At 46.1% G+C, this 22,180-nt stretch overlaps 1 protein-coding gene across 21 annotated transcripts in view; it reads right to left on the bottom strand.

Annotated features, from left to right (window-relative positions):
* Positions 1 to 22,180, bottom strand: part of LOC309794497 (BRD4-interacting chromatin-remodeling complex-associated protein-like) — an 83,284-nt gene that overhangs the window by 34,657 nt on the left and 26,447 nt on the right. The window contains exon 1 of one of the 21 annotated variants that reach the window (XR_014292112.1): positions 405 to 1,874. The exons of 19 other annotated variants lie outside the window; for them this stretch is intronic. The gene's annotated coding sequence lies outside the window, so the exon portion shown is untranslated. Of the gene's footprint in view, positions 1 to 404; positions 1,875 to 22,180 lie in introns of those variants that run through there. One more of the 21 variants, XR_014292113.1, reaches the window with a different exon arrangement.

Below are 22,180 nucleotides of genomic sequence, written 5' to 3'. Positions count from 1 at the left end.
GTGCACTGCCCTGGACCAGGGTGATCACAAGCGCCCAAGGTGGCTTTGGGAGCGCCGCCAGCTCCATGTGGGTTCCCCCCTCCTCCATGCCCCAAGCTTTGGGTGTGGCCCAAGTTCTGTAAACGTCGGACCAGAAGTAGAGCCAGGAGGTGGGTGTCTCCTGAACAGGGCTCTCCAAAGGGGATCTGCGGGTGAATGTCCAGTGGGAGGCTCCAGCCTGTGAGAATCTGTTATCCATGTGTTTTCATTCAGATGCTAACAGCAGAGCAATGGACGAGGGGGACTTTCCGGGGAGAGGGCAAGGTTCTGCATGGTGATGGGGTGTCTGTTACATGGGGGTTTAAAAATTCACAGCTCAGGTTTCTGTATGTCAACACATATCAATTCAACCATGTTAATTTTACCTTTAAAAAACTGTACAAAACAGGGCTTCCCTGGTGGCGCAGTGGTTGAGAGTCCGCCTGTCGATGCACGGGACGCGGGTTCGTGCCCCGGGCCGGGAAGATCCCACATACCGCGGAGCGCCTAGGCCTGTGAGCCATGGCAGCTGAGCCTGTGCTCCGCAACGGGAGAGGCCACAACAGTGAGAGGCCCGTGTACCGCAAAAAAAAAAACAAAACAAAACCAAAACTGTACAAAATAAATAATCAGCATAGAGTTGTAGTGGGGGAGGAGAGCTAACAGACATGGCAAATGTTGGTAACTGTTAGAGCTGGATGATGGCTACCTGGGGGCTCGGTACACCGTTCTAGTTAATGTACATCTTCTCGAAAGTTTCCATAATAAAAAGAAAACCATTTGTCAATGATCAGCAGGTCCGGGGTTCCTCTGAGATGGGTCCCCTGTTCAGGTGCCAGGGTTGGCATCTATGTCGCCTATCAGGTTGATGCCAAGAGGCCCAGCATGGGGTTACAGTTTGGGGTTGGAGTCAGCAGTTCAAATCTCCACTTCCCCACACATGGGCTGAAGTCGGGCAAGTGACTTCACCGCTCTAGGCTTCAGTGCCCTCATCTGTAAAATGGGCACAATCATAGTCCTTATTTTCACGTATGGCAGTGGAGAGGCTCTTAGGCCTTTAATCCTCTGGTGTAGTAAAGTATTTTGTAAGCGATAGATACTGTTACACAATCATTTTAGCTGCCATTGTGAATCTTACCTAGTGGGGCAACTCCCAAAGCTTTCTGGCCACAGCACAGTCGGGTTGGACAAAAGTCCCCAGGCCCCAGCTTTTCCACCTGGTGCCTTTTGTCACATTTGGCCCTTGAGCACATTTTGAAGGGTTTACACCCAAGGCAATAGAAATGAAAGCAAAAATAAACAAATGGGACCTAATCAAACTTACATGCTTTTGCACAGTAAAGGAAACCAGAAACAAAAGGAAAAGACAACCTATAGCCTGGGAGAAGATACTTGCAAATGATGTGACTGACAAGGGCTTAATTTCCAAAATATACAGACAGCTCATACAACTCAATAACAACAAAACAAACAACCCAATCAAAAAGTGGGCAGAACACCTGAATAGTCATTTCTCCAAAGAAGACATACAAATGGTCAACAGGCACATGAAAAGATGCTCAACATTGCTAATTATCAGAGAAATGCAAATCAAAACTACAATGAGGTATCACCTCACACCAGTCAGAATGCCATCATCAAAAAGTCTACAAGTAATAAATGCTGGAGACGGTGTGGAGAAAGGGGAACCTTCCTGCACTGTTGGTGGGAATGGAAATTGGTGCAGCCAATATGGAGAACAGCATGGAGGCTCCTTAAAAGACTAAAAATGGAGTTACCATATGGAAGGGTTTACATATCATTTGATTATGCACGTGGTCCGACTTCAACTGCCAGGTACCAGGTCTCCTTGGGTCCTTCCAAACCCCTGTTGTTACCCCATTTGTCAGGTGAGATAAACGAGGCTAAATAGAGTGGTGAAGGGGAAACCATGGGCCACACACAACCAGTGATACGTGCCCCCTACCCACTCATGCACAGGGCTACCCAGGAGTCTGCAGCTCTCAACCCGGCAGACAGAGGGAGCCTTGAAAGACACAAATGAACCCACTGAGAGTGGAAAGACAGAATTTGAATGCTGTCTGGATATCTGATGATACTAAGAAATTGTGATGAAGATTCTAGGTATAACAATGGCATAGTGTTTTTGTTTTTCTGCTTTTTTTCCTTTAGAGTTCTTACCTTTTAGTAATACATCCTAAAATACATAGGGGTGAAGTGATCAAATGTCTGTGATTTACTGCAAAATAATCCAGTTCTGGGAGGTCAGGGGCATACTGACCTGCGCTGTCCAATACGGAAGCCACTAGCCATGTGTGACTACGCGCATTTAAGTTCAAGCTAATGAAATGAAATTAGGGCAAATGACTTGAGTAGCTATTTGTCCAAAGAAGATATACAAATGGCCATAAGCACAGGAAAAGATGATCCACACCACCAATCATTAGGGAAATGCAATCAAAACCACAGATGCCGCCCCACCCCCATTAGAAGGGCTACTATCAAAAAACCAAAAATTAACAAGTCTTGCCGAGGACCTGGAGAAACTGGAACCCTGGTGCTCTGTTAGTTAGTGGAAATGTAAAATGTTGCAGCTGCTGTGAAAAACACTTGGGCGGTTCCTCAAAAAATTAAAAATAGAATTAGCATATGACCCAGCAAGTCCACTTCTGGATATATACACAAAAGAATTGAAAGCAGGGTCTTGAAGACAGATTTATACACCCACGATCACAGCAACACTATTCACAAGAGCCAAAAGGTAGAAACAACCCAAGTGTCCATCAACAGATGAATGGATAAGCCAAATGTGCTGTCTATTTACAATGGAATAGCATTCAGGGAGGAAATTCTGATACACGCAACGGCATGGATGACCTTAAGCTAGGTGAAGTGAGCCAGTGACAAAAAGACAAAGATACCATCTGATGCCACTTATGACGGAGAGACAGGAAGTAGAATGGCAGCTGCCAGGGACTGGGGGCAGGGGAGGAGAAACCGGGAGTTATTGTTTAGTGGGTGCAGAGTTTCAGTTCTGCAAGATGCTACAAGTTCTGGAGAAGGATGGGGGTGAAGGTTGCACAACTATGCAAACGCACTTACTGTCGCTGAATCGTACACTTCGAAATGGCTGAGATGGTAGGTTGTGTTATGTATATTTTACTGCAATAAACACATGGGGAAAAAAGGGGGACAAGGAGGAATGTGAAAGTTTTAAATAAAAAAGATTTACCTTAAGAGTGTAAAGGAAATTAAACATTTAGTTTGTGGTCACGGTGGCGACATTTCGTGGGCTTGACAGCCACACGTGGCTGCTGGCTACCACACAGGACACCGCAGATCTAGAATATTCCCACGGTGGCAGAAAGCTCTCTTGGACAGTGCTGGTCTGTCAGAGTGGCGGAAAACTGAAAATTGGCAAAGAGTTGGTTGATGGGCTCCATGTTTTACTATTCTACTTTGTGCACATTTGCAGTTTTCCAAAATGAAAATTTTTTATTTTGAAAATACTTGAACATCAAAAAATCATACGTCTCTCTGATTTTTTGTCGTCTGTCTCCCCCACCAAAATGTCAACCCCCCCCCCCGAGGACAGGGATTTTGTCTGTTTTGTTCCCTGTGGGACACCCAGAGCCTGCACAGAGCATGGCACATGGTAGGGGGTCACTAAATATTTGTGGGGTGAACAAATGAATTTGCACAGGTGGTTAAACAAACCCAATCATTCGTTCAAAGAGCAGCCTGGTGAGAAAGGCATTTACTAATTGCCCGCTCTGTGTCCAGCATGGGGGAGAGCTGAGGATACCGTAACGAACAAAAGCAGACCCAGTCCTTGACTTTGGGCAAGATCAGGACTAGTGGTTCTCAACCAGGGGTGACATTAGACGCCCCTCTCCTTCCTCGACACACACATACTCAAAAAGCTTTTGAAAAAGTGACCGGGGAGGTGGGGGACACACAATTAGCATGCAAAGCTGCAACCCCAAATTACGCACAGGGAAGCGGACGCCTTGCGCTCCTTCAGAGCAGAAGCTTTAAAAGCCATCGCACGGTTCTGCCCAAGTCCTGGCATGACAATGGGTACGTGGACGGAGCCACAGCCAATGCACGAAGCTCGGACACACGAGCGAGAGAGGAGCCTTTGCTGCTGTCAGCTGCTGAGATCTAGGGCTCACTCATTACTGCAAAGCACTCAGCCGAAGCTGGCTGATACATCTAGGAAGAGCCTACCCTGCCCCAGTGCTTCCTTGGTATCAGGCCCTGTGCTAACCCCACACCTATTGATTCCTCCCAGGCCCCGGGGAGGCAGGAGGAACATTTCCCACAGCGCAGGAAACTGAGGCTCCCAGGGGTCAGGACACTTGCCCCAAACCACACTGTGAGGCCAGAATTTGAACTCAGACCCTGTGATTCTGAAGAACCTCCTTCTCCACCACTGGGCTATCAAAAGCACGAAAAGATGGGCTTGCGAAACCACAACCAGCTCAAGAGAACAGCCAGGATGCAACAATGACCAAGTGTCCTTCCAGAAAATCCTGTGAATTCCTCCGGCACTTGGAATGCCATCGGAGTTTTGCGTTGTCATCAGGAGTTGTGCAGAAGCCAGGCTGCTGAGCAGGATACAGAATTAAAAGTCCCCGCAAAGCTCCAGAAACAGGCTAATTTTAATTTAGATTTAATTTAATGCTAGTAACCCTCAGGTTATTTGCAAGTCATAAAAATCAAAGTCGACGGGACACTACCATTTGCTCATGGGAAGTGATAGGTGAAGAGGATGTGGCAAAGTCTAGCTGTTGCTTTTCCAAACACCATTTCCCCACCCCTCCTCGCCTTGCTCACAGAAGCCTGATGCTGCTCGGGGTAACCCCTGCCAATTCCAAGATGTAAACAAACGCTGTTCTGAGTCAGTCAGTCTTTTTCCAACTATGGGTCATGCCTTTGAGGGTTGTGAAATCCAATTAGCAGGTTGTGACAAGGAATTTTGTTTTAAGTTAAAGAGTATGGGGTCAAATGGAATGGGATAGAATAGGAAATATTCAAAGGCATCACACAGGGTAAGCAAAAGGATCAGTTTGTGATACTCGTTTCAATTTTGTGTGTCTCTGTGTGTACATATTTCCGACTGTGGGTTGTGGCCAAAATAGCTTTAAAATAATTGGACGAGGCCAGTGGCACTGCTCTCCCCTTTATCAGCCATTCACTTTCCCAGGCTTCCTAGCAGCTAGGCTAGCCATAGTTTTGCAAATAAGTAAAAGCCAAAGTGTACAGAGTTGGGTTCTGCTCAATGAATCTTTTGGGGAAGACAGAATTTGGGAAAGGTTTTCTTCCAGAATATAAAGACAGAGCTTCTCTAGGGAGAAAGTCTTTTGCTTCCTGCTTCCAGCTTTGAATACAGTTGAGAAGACTGGAGCTGTGGCAGCTATTTTGCAATCATGAGGCAATAAATCTGAGGCTGGTAAGCCCACCTACGGAGGATAACTGATGAGAGGAGAGAAAAAGACTAGGTTCTTAACACTCCTCATGGGTTGCCTGCCTCCAGACTTCTTAATCCTTACAGTTTAAGCCACTGTTAGGTTTTCCGTTATTTGCAGTCAAACACAACCTGACACAAACGAGTTGGCATTTCTACACATCTTTGCAGCCCATCACAAGGACTCTCAAAGCCTTCCGTGGGTCAAGGACTGTACTCTGTGAATCCGCTGATTGAGAAGAGAGGCCCAGCAAAATGGGAGAGGGCTGATGGCAAGGGGATCTGGAAAAAAGACCACTGGGGCCAAAAACTCTTCTTCTCCCTAGTCCCACTGTTTACAGCTCCTCCTATTTATTATCCAACCCTTGAACTTGGGCTGGCCTTCTGACTGGCCTTGGCCAACAGAATGTGGTGGAAGTGATGGTGTGCGTTTCTGAGCCTACTCTTTGCCCAGCTGCCATGTGACAAAGTCCAGGCTAGCCTTTCGGAGGACAAGAGACACATGCCCATCACCTCTATCATCCCAGCTCACAGCCAGCCAAGCCCTAGAAGCAGAGCTGCCTAGCTGACCTACAGCTGACCACACCCAGGTAAGACAGAAGTAACCAGAGGTACCCAAGGCCAAATTCTAACCAGTGGAACCACCGTTTTGTTTTAATCCACTGTGGCGCATCGTGTTTTCCAAACATGGCTGAAATAATGTCTACAACCTCCCATGATCTACCAAGGTGGGATCTTGCCAGTCCCCTTGAATTGAGGAAACTTTGTGACTACTTCAACCAGGACAAGGCAACAGAAGTGCCACTATGTGACTTCTGAAGCTAGGTCATAAAAGTCAACTCAGTTTCTGCCATGTCCACCAGGACATTGACCCTGGAAGCCCTAAGCCACCTTAATAGAATTCTTACCGCTCTGAGGCCACCATGCTATGGGGAAGCCTAAGCTAGACACATGGAGAGACCATGAGTAGATGCTCTGGTTGATGGTCTTATCTTCAAGTCATCCCAGCCCAGGTGCCATGCATGGCATATGAACAAGCCCTCAGCCCCCAGCCTGCGAGTCTTCCCAGCCAAGACTGCAGACATCATGGAGCAGAGACCCACTATGTCAAATTCCATGTCAAATTCTTGGCCCATAAAACCTGTGAGCATAATACAGTTGTTCCATTAAGCTGCTACATTTTGGGGTAATCTGTTAAACAGCAACAGTAACCAGAACAGCCTCTCAACTTGGGGGTTATTTGTTATGTGGCAGCAGCTAGCTGATACAGCCCTCTCTAGAGACTAAGTACCAACTTTGACCTCACACCTCTGACTCACCCAACTCTTTCTTTTTTTTTTTTTTTTTTAATTAATTCATTTATTTTTGGCTGCATTGGGTCTTCATTGCTGCGTGCAGGCATTCTCTAGTTGCGGCGACGGGGGCTCTTCTTTGTTGTGGTGCACGTGCTTCTCACTGTGGTGGCTTCTCTTGTTGCGGGGCATGGGCTCTAGGTGCATGGGCTTCAGTAGTTGTGGCATGCAGGCTCAGTAGTTGTGGCTCACGGGCTCTAGAGCGCAGGCTCATTAGTTGTGGCACATGGGTTTAGCTGCTCCGCAGCATGTGGGATCTTCCCGGACCGGGGATTGAACCCATGTTCCCTGCATTGGCAGGTGGATTCTTAACCACTGTGCCACCAGGGAAGTCCCTCACCCAAGTCTTACCCATTCCACCTCCCAAATCTCTCCACTTTATCTCTTCCTCTCCATGACCACTATTCCTGCCCAGATCCAGGCCTCACCATCTCTCTTTTCATCTATCCATCCACCCAGACTTTTGGGGAGAGAGAAAGAAAGAGCTCTTTGGAGAGCAATTAAAATCGACACCACCTTTATGTTCAGCGACCTTTAGAGTTCTAAAATCACTGAATTAGTTTAACAACATAAAAGCGTGCCCTATAAAACTTGGATTGCTCATAAAGCAACTGGTGTCTAGCTCCTAAAAGCCTTGTTTACACAGGTAGTCACACACTAGAAATGTTTGGTATGTTCTCTCTTTCCCTTTTTGCCATTCACCGCTGTTCTAAATGAAGCTATAAAGCCACAGACTTGCCAAGAAAATCAGGCATCTGAAAAGGTTTTTGAATTTTTTCTTAATACTAGTGTGTAAAAAACAGGGGGGAAACTCTGAGGAGTGAAACAGGTAACGGGGTGGGGTGAAGGGAACAAAAGCAGCGATTACACTGACCAGACACAGGGCTGCCCAGGGCATCAAGCAGAAGAGAACACTTCAAGTTCAGGAAAAAATGGAGTTAAGAGAAGCGAAGGGGAAAGAAAAGCCCCTACAACATTCCACACATGCTTTAGACCACTTGTTCCTAAACGTGGGCAGGCACCAGAATCACCTGGAAGGCTTTTAAAAGAAAGAATGAAAGAATGGACTTCAGAATCAGCAGGTTGGGGGCAGGGGCGGGGGGTGCTGAAAATTTGCATTTCTAACAAGTTCCCAGGTGATGCTGATGCTGCTGGTCCAAGGACCACTGCTCTAGAAGCTTTTGTCTCTTTAGTTTTCCTTCTGGGGCTCTTGCTCTTGCATAGAACACAAGCCACCAGTTCCTAGCCAGTGCCCAGGCCCCTGACAATGTGGCCTCGCAGGGTCCCCTCCGAGGCTCAGGAGGGTCCAACAGCCAGTCTCAGTCTGATATCCTTTTAAACAGAACTTGGATTTGGTTCCATTCAGCAATGTACCCTCCTAAGAGGACGACTCACAGTGAGTACAGGCCTTTTGCCCCTTTGCCAGAGACTTCCTTTCTCAGCCTCCTTTGCAGCCAAGTGTGGACATGGGAAGATGTTTACATTTGGATAAAAAAGACAGAACCTTACATTGGGAAGATTATTTGCCCCTACTCTTTCCTGCTTGAGAGAATGATGTGAAGCATGGTGACAATGGCCAGTGCTACAGCAGCCATTTTGCACTCCTGAGGGGGAAGGCCCAGTGAATCAGAGACAGACCCAGCATCCTGGCAATATTGAGCTGCCAACTATGCCTGGAATGGCCTTCAACTAGATGTGTTGTTCCAGAAGAGAACTAAAAGCCTGAATTAACTAAGGTTAAACATACACCTACTCTATGACCCAGAAATTCCACTTCAAGGAATTGACTTAATGGATGTGAAAAGTATGTCTACAAAAACATTTGTACAGAAATTTTCATAGCAGCATTATTCACAAAAGCCCCAAATTGGAAACAGCACAGTGTCCATCGACTGGTAGATGGAGAAACAAACTATGCTATATCCACGCACTTGAATACAGTTTGATAATGAAAGGGAATAAACTACTGATACACGCAAGGTCATGGATGAATCTCAAATCCACCATGCTGAGGAAAGGAAGCCAGACACAAAAGACCATTCACTGTGCGATCCCCTTGAAGTAAAGTTCTAGTGAAAAAAATCGGAGGTGTGATTGCCTTAAGCGAGCAGCAGGAGGGGGAGAGGGCTAAGTACTGACTAGGAAGGTCCATGAGGAAATCTTCTGGGATGATGGAAATGGTCTGTAGCTAGATCTGGGTGATGGTTACATAGGTAATATTGGCCAAAATTCATCAAGCAGTGCACTTAAGGTTTGTGCCTTTTATTATACTTACTTTGTATCCCAGTAAAGCACAGCTTAAAAAAACAAAAAACAAAAAAACCCTACACAATCCATTCTTGTTATTCGTGGTAGTTATGTTCGACAAAGTTGCCACAAACACTGAATTAGAGAATAAGGAACTATTGCTCCTGGGGGAAATACAGGTTCTTATGAGCCTCTGGTCCCAACATTTTCATCAACTGATCAATACATAACCTTGTTTTTACATGTGTTTCTGTTTAAAGACGCCCGATTTAATATATACGGCTGATTCATTCGCAGTAAACCCATAACCAACGGCGCTGTAACTCACACCTGAACGAAGCTCATCTGAGACACATCACAGCCTTCTGGAACTTAGGAACACTAGCCAACACTTCAGCACAATGTTTGCGGGGCATTTTAAACAGCTAAACCAGCAACCAAAAGCCCCCAAATGTGAAAAACGTGGCACTAAACAGACCAAGAAAAAGCCACTTGGCTACAGTAAGAACTGAAACAAGAAGACAGAGGGTCGCCCTGGTTGATCTCAGCTGGGAACAGGCACACAGCACAACTCAAATTTTTCACTTGCTCTGCACATGTCTGTAAATGACTGGGAAAGCACCCGGTGTGCTGATCTGGGGGTTACAAAGAAATTTTAGCAGGTAGATGAATTCACAAATATGGCATGTGGGAATGAGAATCAACAGTACAGGGAAATATTGGTCAAGATTATAGCACACTTATTTACCCTTTACCTGGAGATTTCACTCATGGTCTGATCCTACAGGTACAACCTGATATATCCAAAATTATACATTTAGGAGGTTTTTAGGGCAAGGTGTGTGTCTACCAGCGAGATATTGGAAGTAATCCACTGGCCATCACTGGAAAACAGGTTAAATAAACTGGGTCCATCTAAATGGGAATACTATGCAGCTGTAAAAAAGAATGAAGAATACAAATGGCCACCTATATGGGAAAAGAATCTGAAAAACAATACATATATAACTGAATCACTTTGCTGTATACCTGAAATTAACACAACATTGTAAATCAACTATACTCCAACGTAAAATTAAAAAAAAATTTTTTTTTAAAGAATACAAACGGCCAACAAGCCCATGAAGAGATGCTCAACATCAATAGCCACCAGGGAAATGCAAATCAAAACCACAAGTGGATGGGCTTCCCTGGTGGCGCAGTGGTTGAGAGTCCGCCTGCTGATGCAGGGGACACGGGTTCGTGCCCCGGTCTGGGAAGACCCCACATGTCACGGAGCGGCTGGGCCTGTGAACCATGGCCGCTGCGCCTGCACGTCTGCAACGGGAGAGGTCACAACAGTGAGAGGCCCGTGTACCGCAAAAAAAAAAAAAAAAAAAAAAAAAAAACCCACAAGTGGAGACTGCTTCACCCACTAGGATGGCTACAATCAAAAAGACAGACAATAATCAGTGCTGGTGAGGATGTGTAGAAATCAGAACACTCATACACTGCTGGTGGGAATGGAAAATGGCGGGGCCTCAGTGGAAAGTAGTCTGGGAAACTCCCCAAACAGTTAAACACTGTTACCATGTGACCCAGCAATATCACTCCTACATATAGACCCAAGAGAAATGAATACATGCATTCACACAAAAACCTGTATACAAATGTCCATAGCAGCATTATTCATAATAGCCAAAAGGTTGAAATAACCCAAATGTCCACCAACGGATGCATGGATCCACAAAACGTGGTCTCTCAATTTGGTGGGATATTACTCAGACATCAAAAGGAATGAGGTACTGATATACCACAGTACAACATGGATGATCCTTGAAAGCATCATGCTGAGTGAAAGAAGCCAGACACAAAGGACCATATATTGTATGATCCCATTTTATGAACTGTCCAGAATAGACAAATCCACAGAGACAGAAAGATTAGTGGTTGCCAGAGGCTGTGGAGAGGGAGGAATTTGAAGTGGCTGTTCTTGGGCACAAAATTTTGGGGGGGGGGTGATAAAATTGTTCTGAAACTAGATAGTGGTGATGGTTGCACATTATAGAATCTTGAATATATAACCTGTGAATCTACTAGAAAGTGAATTGTACACTTTAGATGGGTGAATTTCATGGTATGTGAATTATATGTTAATAAAGATGCTATTTTTTAAAAAGGAACAAGGATGTTCTCCATATACTGACAGAGAAAGTTCTCCACGACTATTGTTCTGTGCGAAAGTAAAATGCAGAACAGTGTATAAAACGTTACCATCTGCTTAAAGACAGTAGGGAGGAGATACAAGAATATATATTCTAGTAAATCAACTATACATCTACTTAAAAAAAAAAGACTATATATCCTAAATGCCTTTCTAGGTCTAAAGAACTTCCAGAAGGATCTCTACAGCACTAAACCCACTTATGAACTAGGAGGGGGACCCAGCAGATGGGACAAAGATGGGACGGAGACACTCCGCTGCAAATGTTTCAAAAATAGCTTTTGGTTTTTTATAATTTGTTTTTTGTTTTGGGGGGTTTTTTTTTGGCCATGCCCCGAGGCTTGTGGGATCTTTGTTCCCTGACCAGGGATTGAACACGGGCCACAGCAGTGAAGGCTCCAAGTCCTAACCACTGGACCACCAGGGAATTCCCCAAAAAGTACATTTTAAAAAATGTGTTAAAAAAAATAAGAGGACAGTTTCCACCATCACTCATCAGCGTAAACTGTTACTTGCAGCCGAATGCACACAAACTAAAAAGCTATTCAGTGGTAAAAGGAAGAACTGGGATTTGAACCCAGACTTTGGGACACCAAATCCTTGGACAGCCTTCCAGGACTCCCCACTGCCTCAACTCCAGTGTCCATGAAAATGCTGGGAAACTGGGCATCTGCTGGCACGACCTCCCTTCCCTCTACCCTTCCCCGGCAGAAATTCTTTTCTTCCTGAACTTGTCAGGAGCCTTCCCTAATCATGGCCCGATTTCTCTCACATGATGCTTGAGGCAGAACCACTGGGGAGTCCTGAGAAGTGGGAGCCTGAGGTCTACCCCACGAGGGCCAGGGAGCTGGGTGGGCAGGTCCTGAGCCAGCCATGGGTTTGTGGTCCTGGTTTCAAGATGTCACACTTCATCCTGTTTCTTAACAAATGCCCCCCCACCCTCCTCCAGGGCTTACTTACAAGCAGCAACGTCCGTCTAACCCTGTCTGTGCTCACCGTCTGGAGGGCTGCAGGGGAGTGGCTAACCGGCCTCCAGCTTCCTCTCGGGTCCCTTCTAAACTCAGCTCCCCACTCGGGCCAAAGAGGTCCATTTGATTTGAGGTCACGTGGTTTCCCCTTCCCAGGACTCTCCACTGCCCCACTCAACAAAACAGTGCTGGGGAGACAGCGGCAAGGACAACAGACATCCCTACTCTTCCTGGTGACGTTCTAGGGCAGGAGTCAGATGACAAACAGAGAACAGAGACATGGTGCCGAGAGGAGGAAAGCAAGAAGGCGGGAGAAAGGTGCTGTGGGGAGGGGGCGGGGAGGGCTGCGGGTGCATTTTTAGTGAAAGTGGTTGGGGCGGCCTCATAGAGAAAGGGGAGTCTGAGTTGATGTGCAGGAGGTAAGGGAAGGAGTGATTCAGACACCCAGGGAAGGGTGGTCCAGGAAGAAGGAACAGCAGATGCAAAGGTCCTGTGGCAGAAACATGCTGGGGTTGCTTGAGCAACAGCAAGGAGGTGAAGCGGGGTTGAGGAGACGATCAGGGTCAGCCACAGAGGGCCTGGTGGGCCGTGGTGAGGACTCGGGCTTTTATTCTGGGTGAGTCCAGGGACGTGACCTGACTTGGGTTTTCACAGGATCCCTCCGGCTGCTGAGTGGAGAAAGAATTGCACGAGGCAAGGATGGGAGCAGGGAGCCCAGAGAGGTGGCAATGGTGGCAGGGGAAGAGGCGAAAAGTGGTTGGAGTCTGGATTTGATGGCAAAGCAATAGGGTCTGCAGACGGATTGACCAGGAGGTAGGAGGTGTAGGGGAAAGAGCAGAGTCAAGGGCCCGCTGGAATTTGAGCCGGACAGCAGGGCAGAGCAGCTATAAGTGGGCAGCCAGGCAGGATGTGAAGTGCACATGCACCCTTACACCAGCTCTCCTGGTTGATCAAGCAGCTGCTCCAGCTAAGGCCATTTCTCGCTAAGGTATTCTGATGGTCCCAAAGCTACTAATTATGTTATTAGGAGAGGGGTTGGCCTCCCACCCAGGACAAAGCAGGGAGGGCTGCTGCTCAGAGCCTCAGAGACAGAGAAAACTAGCTGAGATATGCAAGGCCTTCAAATCTTCCTCACCCAGCAGCTCTTTGTGTGTCTTGTTTCAGAATCTGGCCTTTCCCCAAAGTCTAAACTGAGATTGGCAGTTTACATCTGACTTTGAATCCTTAAACCATCTGGGGCTATATGGTGTAAGGTAGGGATCCCATTTCATCTCTTTCCAAATGAATGACTGGTTTTTGGTCCCCAGCTTGGTTTATTAAGTCTCTCCCTTCCCCATCAATGTGACCACTGGCCACTTTGGCCTCAGACCACATGTCCGTATCTTGCCTGGCTCTCATCCTGGACTCTCTGTCCTTTTCCATTGGTAAAATGTCAATTTCTATTTATTCCCTAATCTTGGAGATAAAACATATTCAGCTGGACGGGTAATCAATATATGCATTGATGCTGGGCAGAAGGTGATGGATAGTCCAGGCAGCAAGGTGCCTCAGAAGGGTACAAGGTCCCCAAAGCAGAGACCGTGATGTCCCTTTGCTTGACAATACATTCTCGAGTAACTTGACTTATATATCACGTTATCAACTTTTAATGAAACTATCCTCACAAGAAGAGACAGAAGGCATAAGTACTCACAAAGAAACCAAAAGGTTACAAATCATAATCTACAGACACAAAAGGTCACATATCGTATGATGCCATTTCTAAGAAATGTCCAGAAAAGGTAAATCCATAGAGACAGAAAGCAAATTAGTGGTTGCCAGGGGCTGGGGGGAGGAGAAACGAAGAGAAACTGCTTAATGGGTATAGGGTTTCCTTTTGGGCAAACGAAATTATCCCAGATAGGTGGGTTGGCAGGAAACTAGATAGAGGTGATGGTTGCATAACATTATTAGCGTACTAAAAGCCACTGAACTGTGCACTTTAAAATGGTTAACTTTTTAAAATTGAAGTATAGTTGATTTACAATGTTGTGTTAGCTTCAGGTGTACAGCAAAGTGATTCAGATATATATATATATATATATATATATATATATATATATATATATATATATATATAATTTTTCAGTTGCTTTTTCCCTTATAGGTTATTATAAAATATTGAGTATAGTTCCCTGTGCTACAAAGTAGGTCCTTGTTGTTTATCTCTTTTATATATAGTAGTGTGTATCTGTTAATCCCAAACTCCTAATTTATCCCTTCCCCCTCAAAATGGTTAATTTTTATGCTATGTGAATGTTATCTCAAAAAAAGAAAACACAGTTAATGTAAGCAGAAAATAAAGACGATGGTCCCATTCCTATTGTAAGCTGTTCCTATTGTAAGCTCTTTTTAAGCCACATTAAAAAGTAAAGTCAGGGACTTCCCTGGTGGCGCAGTGGTTAAGAATCCGCCTGCCAATGCAGGGGACTCGGGTTTGAGCCCTGGTCTGGGAAGATCCCACATGCCACGGAGCAACTAAGCCTGTGTGCCACAACTACTGAGCCTGCGCTCTAGAGCCTGCGAGCCGCAACCACTGAGCCCATGTGCCACAACCACTGAAGCCCGTGTGCCTAGAGCCTGTGCTCCGCAGCAAGAGAAGCCACTGCAATGAGAAGCCCGCGCACTGCAAGGAAGAGTAGCCCCCGCTCGCCGCAACTAGAGAAAGCCTGCGCAGCAACGAAGACCCAACGCAGCCAAAAATAAAGAAAAAAGAAAAAAAAAAAAAAAAGGAAAATCAGTGATGTTTTCAGCAGAACTGGCAAAAAGCTGACTGAAACTTTAATTATCAAGAACATCATTCAAAATAGAGCCTTTAGGTTTTATCATTAGTAATGACTATTGATAAATATAATGCTATGTAAAATGTTTGATTTTTAAAAATCTTCCTCACCTGTTTTTAATCTACTTTTTATGTATTTTTTTATAATGTACCAAAGTGGAGTCATGTACGTATACAGTTTATAAAAAACAGGTGACGGTTAAGGCCTGGACTTTGGAGCCAGACCTTCTGGGTTCAAATGCCACTTAATTGATGTGTGACCTCAGGCGAGTCACTTCAGTCTCCCTTTCCCTATAGTTTCTTTCTCTATAAAATGGGATTAAAAGTAGTGCCCACCTCAGAGGGTTGTGAGGATTAAAACGAATGGATGCATGTAAATAGATATGCATTAGGCACATGCTTACCATTTTTACTGCCACGAGTGTAGAATCACAAGTATTGTGGCCTCCGCCAGGCAATCAAGGTCAACATCAGCCATAAGTCAAGGGCATAGTATGTACCTTTGATGTGATAAGATGGGAAGGGCACTTTATCTCTGTGGTCTTCCTCCCAAACCCCCTAACCCCTTATCGAATCACGAGAAAGACATCAGACTAATCCCGAGAGAGGCACATTCTCCAAAATCCCTGGCCAGTTGTGCCCCAAAATGTCGAGGTCATCAGCAGTAAGGAAAGTCTGAGAAACTGTCACAGCCAAGAGAGGTCTAAGGAGACATGAGGACGCAGTGTAATGTGGTGTGCTGGGTGGAGTCCTGGAACAGAAAAAGGACATTAGGGGGAAACTAAGGAAATCTGAATCAATTCTGGAGTTGGGTTCATAGTGATGTTGGTTTTTCGCTGTGACAAACATCAACCAGGTTCTGTCCCCTCTGTCCCCCTGATTCTGCCCTGGTTCTCCTACAATCTCATCCCCACATGGTGACCAAAGGGATCATGTTAGAATGCAAGTCCGCTCACACGTCCCTCCTCTGCTCGGAGCTCTCCCATGGCTCCTGCCTCACTCTGAATCAAAGTCCAAGTTCTTACTGTGACCATCTGCCCCCATCCCACCTCTGCCCTCACCTCTCACCCTCTCTCCCTCCTTCACTCCCCTCCACCCACACCAGCCTGCTCCACATTCCTCCAATGCACCAGGCACACACCTGCCTCAGGACCTTGGCACCAGATCGGTGAGGCTCAACCTGATTCTGTTGGCAGTCGTGATCCCCACCCCCTCACCCAGCACTTCCACCTCCCTCTCCTGCTTTGCTTTACTTCAAAGCTCCGATTACTAGCTCACGTGTGACTCTGATTTGTCTTATCTATTGCCTGGCTCTGCAAGGAGGAGCGGGTGAGCCCAGGTTTCGGTCTGTTTTGTTCCCTCTGTGTAAACATGGACTGAATGACAGAGGGGGACCGTTCTCCGTGGTCACAGCTGATTCTGAACAGAGTAGGTGTGTGACCAGGTTTGGGGGTGGGCGTGGTGGGCAGGGGGGGCACATCACAGGCTGACCAGGGAACCATCGGGCAGGGCTCACAATGGGGGACCGGCCACTGGGATGAGAGCAAGGCCCAGGGGCCCAGAGGGAACCTGTCAGGGGCAGATGGGAGAGGAGGTGAAAGGTCACAGGTGGGGGAGGGGTGGAATTGGGCCCCACCACAGAAAGCTGCTCAGAGAAGGGAGAACTGAGCAGAGGTGCTGATGGGGCCGATGCCATAGAGAACGTCTCAGAGACAGACTCGGAGAGAGAGAGGAGGTGGGCGCATCTTCCCAGGACAGTGGGGGGATGCTCCACAGGACTTACCCACCCGCCCCACCCTGCACACCAACCCAGGAGGCAAATTAAGCCAATCAGTCTACACCAGTGGCTCCTGCCCCAAATGCCAGGAGCCACCCCAATATGGAAGACGAGAAAAACTCCAGGCAAGTGTGCAGAATGTGTACAGACACCACCCGGATGAACCCTGTCAAGCTGGTTAGGAACCCTCCACAGGGACAGGACGCCCAGACAACACCCGCATCCCCACCGACATCGTGGACGGCTCGTTCACAGGTGCTGTGGAAGAAGACATCTCTCAAGTCCACAGAGCAAGAGTTAAAGAACCAACAACAGCAGCAGGGACTGCCATGATGGCTTTCAACCCTCACTCAGAAAGGAAGGTTCTAGAACATGCGATGGGGGGGCACACCTCCGTCAAGAAGGGAGGGGAGTCTACAGATAATTTCTACCTGGCATCACACAGAGCCTGCGGCTACTCTAAGTCCACCCTTATGAATAATGGGGCAGATGTAGAACATTCTAGAATGTTCACAGCACCCTTGAACTGGAAACAACCCAGATGTCCATCAACGGAAGAATGCACGAATACGCTGCGGTCCATCACATAATGGAATACTACACAGCAACGAAAAAGGAACAAACTACTGGTATGTACAACATGGAATCATCACACCAACATCGTGTTGAGTGAAAGAAAACACCACTGTACGGTTTCATGTGTAAAGTACACACCCACTTTTAACTATGGAGTTAGAATCAGGATGGTGGTTCCCTGGGGGTCGGAGGGGCGGGGGGCAGATGGAGGGGCCAGAAAGGGTTGGGGCATCTTTTGGGAGGAGGTCATGTTCTGGGCGTTTTTTGTGTGTTTTGTTTTTAAATCTGGGAGCCAGTTACATGGGTGTGGCCAATGTGCAAAAAATTCATCCAACTGGACATTTATGATGTGTGCTCTTTTCTCCATGTTGTAATTCAACAACAAGTTCCCCCAAAGGGGGAGAAGACAGAAGAATACAAAAGAATAACTGTCTTCCTCATCTACTACTGGTAGAATGTAACATGGTGTGATCGCGTGGGAAACAGTCTGGCAGCTCCTCGAAGGGTTAAACAGAGTTACCCTATGACCCAGCAATTCCACTCCTGGGTACATTACCCAGGAAACATGAAAATATGTATGCACTGAAAAACATGTACACAAATGTTCACAGCAGCATTATTCATAATGGCCAAAAGGTAAAAGCAATCCAAATGCCCATTAACTGATGGATGGAGAAACAAAATGTGGTCCATCCACACAACGGAATATTACTCAGCCACGAAAAGGAATGAAGCACTGACACATGCTACAGCATGGATGAACAGAGAAACCATCATGCCAAGTGAAAGAAGCCAGGCACAAAAGACCACATATTATATGATTCTCTTTATATGAAATGTCCAGAATAGACAAATCCATAGAGACAGAAAGTACATCAGTGGTTGCCAGGCCTGGGATGGATGGGAGTGGCGGGGGAGGGTGATGGCTCAGGGGCACAGTGTTTATTTTGGGGGTGATGAAAATGTTTTAAATTGAAATGGTGATGGTTACACATCTCTGCGAATGTACCATAAACCAGAGTCGTACATTTTAAATGGCTGAATTGTATGATACGTGAACTGAAGCTCAATAAAGCTGTTTAAAAACAAAGTAACTGTGAGAGCGTTAGTTGATCATTGCTAGGCGGAAGACACGTTTTCTACTCTTCTGTATGAACCCTCTATTTCAAAATTAAAAAAAAAAGAAAACTAGCAAACGTACTGACCACACCCAGGCACCTGATTATTCCCATTTTACAGAATGAAAATTGAGGCAACACCCCCCTGAGCATGCCCCAGGTCACAGAGTAGGTCTGCCTGGAAGCCGGGCTTTGGGTTGTTAAGTGGCTGGGTCCTCCCGATACCCTGCTGGTTCTAGGGGGCAGAAGCATGAGAGACTGCTTTTGGGGTGTGGCTGGGACAGACCTTCCAGCCCTCTCCCCTGCGCATTTGCTTCAGCAAATGCCTCCTACTGCTTTGCTGAAATCATTCCTTCCTTCAATTCAAAAATCAATAAATATTTCCCGAACCCACATTATGCCTGAATTTCTTCAGCAGCCTCCTCAACAGTCTCCCCACCTCCACTCCCAGTCTAGGGATCTGGTTTGATCCTGAGTCACCTCCTGTCCCTCCTCTGCCCCGAATCCGAGCAGAGTTCTTGTTTCACTCGGAGTCAAAGCAAACTCCTCACTGAGGCCCACCAGGCCACATAGGAACTGGCCCTGCTCCCACTGCCCCCATTCCCTGCCCTCCCTCCTTTTTCCACTCAGCTCCAGCGACATGGGCCTCCTCAACTTTCTTCTCCCTTGCCTGTCTGTCCAGGGCCACCTGGCAGGGGACTGTTCCCAGTTTCTTTTGGGGGGGAATGAAAATGTTCAAGAATTGATTGTGGTGATGGTCGTACAACTCTGTGAATATACGAAGAGCCACTGGTGAAATGCAGGGTATACGAATTACATCCCATAAAGCCATTTAAAGAGAAGCACCAGAGGAGGCATAAGGTGGGAACGGGGATGCCTGGGTGCTTGCAGAGAGACAGGGTGGTCTTGAGAGGTATCTGAATTGGGATGTAGGCTGGTGGGGGGAGTCACCACAGCGGCACATCAGCTGGGGGGCCTCAGTTAGCTGCCCGCCACTTGGAAAGCCAGCAGGATCTCTGAAAAGACCCCAGTGTGGTGACTTTGTCAACTTTACAGAACACACCTACTGCAAATAACAAGAATGGACTCACATGTTGTGAGAAAATGTTCACAACACATATATCAGACCAGGACATATATTCAGAAATACTACAACACAATAAGAAGACCAACAACCCAATTTAAAAATGAGCGAAAGGAGACCTGCAAATGGCGCATAAGCCAATGAGATATTCGACATCTTTAGTCAGGAGGGAAATTTCAATTAAGACCATAGTGACACCACTACATACCCATCTGAAAATTTATAAGACTGATAACAGCAAGTGGTGGTGAGGATGTGGAGCAACTGGAACTCTTATGCACGGCTGGGGGTGATGTTAAATGTTCCGGGCACTTTGGAAAATGGCTTGACAGTTTCTAATAAAGTTAAACGTATCCTCATCCAACCCAGCCATTCCACGCCTAGGTCTTTACCCGAGAGAAAGGATGGCATATGTCACACAATGATTAGTACCCGAATGTTCACAGCAGCTTCATGTGTGATGGCCAAACACTGGCAACAGCCCAAAGGTGCACCCACAGCCGAAAGGATAAACACATCGCAATGTATTATGTCTGCACAATGGAATTACTGCACAGCAACAAAAAGGAACGAACCACTAAGATGTGCAACATAGATGAACCTCAGAATCACTGTGCTGGGTGGCAGGAGCCAGACACCACAGAATACAGGCTGTGTGATTCTATTTACATCAAACGCTAGAAAATGTTCTGTGCCTTGACTGGGAAGGCGGTTACACAATAGTACTGATTTGTCAAAACGCATCCAATAAGTACCCTTAAAATGGATGCATCACTTGGGGGGAGGGACAAATTAGGAATTTGGGATTAACAGATACACACTACTATATATAAAATAGATACACAAGAAGGACCTACCGTATAGCACAGGGAACTACGCTCAGTATCTTGTAAGAATCTATAATGGAAAAGAATCTGAAAAAGAATATATATATATGGGGCTTCCCTGGTGGCGCAGTGGTGAAGAATCCGCCTGCCAATGCAGGGGACACAGGTCGAGCCCTGGTCTGGGAAGATCCCACATGCCACGAAGCAACTAAGCCTGTGTGGCACAACTTCTGAACCTGTGGTCTAGAGCCCACGAGGCACAACTACTGAAGCCAGTGAGCCACAACTACTGAAGCCCGCGCGCCTAGAGCCTGTGCCCCGCAACAAGAGAAGTCACCACAATGAGAAGCCCGCGCGCAGCAACAAAGACCCAATGCGGCCAAAAATAAATAAACAAATGAATGAATGAATGAATAAATAAATAAAAGAATATACATATGTACAACTGAATCACTTTGCTGTACACCTGAAACATGGTAAATCAACTACACTTCAATTTGAAAAATTAAATTAAAAACATACCGCGGAGCTGCTGAGCCCGTGCGCCACAACTACTGAGTTTGCACTCTAGAGCCCACGTGCCACAGCTACTGAAGCCCACGTACCTAGAGCCCGTGCTCCGCAATAAGAGAAGCCACCGCAGTGAGAAGACTGCGCACCGCGACGAAGAGTAGCCCCCGCTCACCGCAACTAGAGAAAGCCCATGCGCAGCGACAAAGACCCAATGCAGCCAGAAATACATTTAAAAAATTTTAAAAACAAAACATAATGGGATACCACCTCACACCCAGTAGGATGGTTATGTTAGAAAAGAGATATTGGAATCCTCATGCATTACTGGTGGGAAAGTAAACTGGTGCAGCCGCTGGGGGAAAAGGTCTGGCAGTACCTCAATACCTGAACACAGAATTATCATTTAACCCAGGAATTCCACTCCTAGGTATAGACCCAAGAGAATTAACATACATCCACACAAAGACTTGTGCACAAATGCCCATACCAGCATATTCACAAGAGACAAAAAAGTGGCAACAACCCAAATGTCTATCAATGGATAAATAAAACCTGGTATAGTCATATAATAGAACATTAATCAGCCAGGAAAAAGAATGAAGCACCGATCCATGCTACGACATGGACGAACCTTGAAAACATTATACTCAGTGAAAGATGCCAAGTACAAAAGGCCACACACATACTGGATGATTCCATTCATGTGAAATGTCCAGACAGGCAAATCTATGGAAACAGAAAGTAGATTAATGGTGATCACGGGCTTGTAGTGGGGAAGGAGGGCTGGGGGAAATGAGGAGATTTCTCATGGAAATGGGATTTCTTTTGAGGGTGATGAAAATATTCTAGAATCAGATAACGGTGATGGTTGTACAACCTTGTAAATATACTAAAAACCACTGAACTGTATACTTTCAAACAGTGAATTTTATGGCATGTGAATTACATCTCCATAAAAAAAAGTAATTAAAAAAAGCACATCCCTTGATGATACCAAATGACCGTAATTTTTACTAGGTTTGACAATGTCATCGTGGCTATGTAAGAAAATGCTTAGTTTTGCTTTTTAAATACACACTTGAGTTTGTAGAATTAAAATGACAGGAGATCTGGGATTTGCTTTAAAATATTGATACTTCAACAGCAACAAAAAAGATATCGATACAAGCAAGTGTGGCCAGATCTCCATCTATGGAACCTGGGGAT

Source organism: Mesoplodon mirus (assembly GCF_964341445.2).
Source record: "Mesoplodon mirus genome assembly, chromosome: 19".
NCBI lineage: Eukaryota > Metazoa > Chordata > Mammalia > Artiodactyla > Ziphiidae > Mesoplodon > Mesoplodon mirus.
The sequence above is the reverse complement of the archived record's forward strand: the minus strand, read 5'-3'. Positions and strand labels throughout refer to the sequence as shown.